Raw genomic sequence first — 715 nt, 5'->3', positions numbered from 1 at the left:
ACGACATAACCGGAGAAATGATACAAGCTGGAGGAGAAAAAGTTACAGAAGAGATACACACAATCTGTAATCAGATATGGCAGGAAGGGAGAGTACCAGAGGAATGGGCAAAGTCAGTCATCGTTACAATACCAAAGAAAGGAGACTTTTCAGAATGCAGCAACTACAGGACAATTGCGAAGGCGAAACGTAAAGGACGACACATCATCAACTGTTTCATTGATTTCCGAAAGGCATTCGACTCCATCAAACAGGACGTCACTTGGGCAACACTCAAGTCATATGGAGTCGGAGCAAGATTGACCAAGATACTGCAGAACATCTGTGAAATCTCGCAGTCGGCGGTGAGAGTTGGGGGAGAAATGGGCGATTGGTTTAAAACAACGGTTGGAACAAGACAAGGGGATCCGATATCACCAACTATATTCATCTCGTACCTCGAGAGAGTAATGGACTCGGTAAGAGACAATGACACAGGAATATCAGTCCATGGGTACAAGATCAACAACCTCAAATTTGCAGATGACATTGATCTACTGGAGCAGGATAGAGTTGAATTACAAGGAAATCTGGATCGGATGAATGAAGCAGGAGAGGCCGCAGGATTAAAGATCAACATTGAAAAGACAATGACAATGGTGTTTGGACAAGAGGACATAGAAGAGGAACTGGAGATTAGGGGCAGAAGTATTGAAAATGTCACAGAGTTTGTGTA

Source organism: Sinocyclocheilus grahami, unplaced genomic scaffold (assembly GCF_001515645.1).
Source record: "Sinocyclocheilus grahami isolate Dianchi unplaced genomic scaffold, SAMN03320097.WGS_v1.1 scaffold2078.1, whole genome shotgun sequence".
Classification (NCBI taxonomy): domain Eukaryota; kingdom Metazoa; phylum Chordata; class Actinopteri; order Cypriniformes; family Cyprinidae; genus Sinocyclocheilus; species Sinocyclocheilus grahami.
This window is presented reverse-complemented; position numbering follows the sequence as displayed.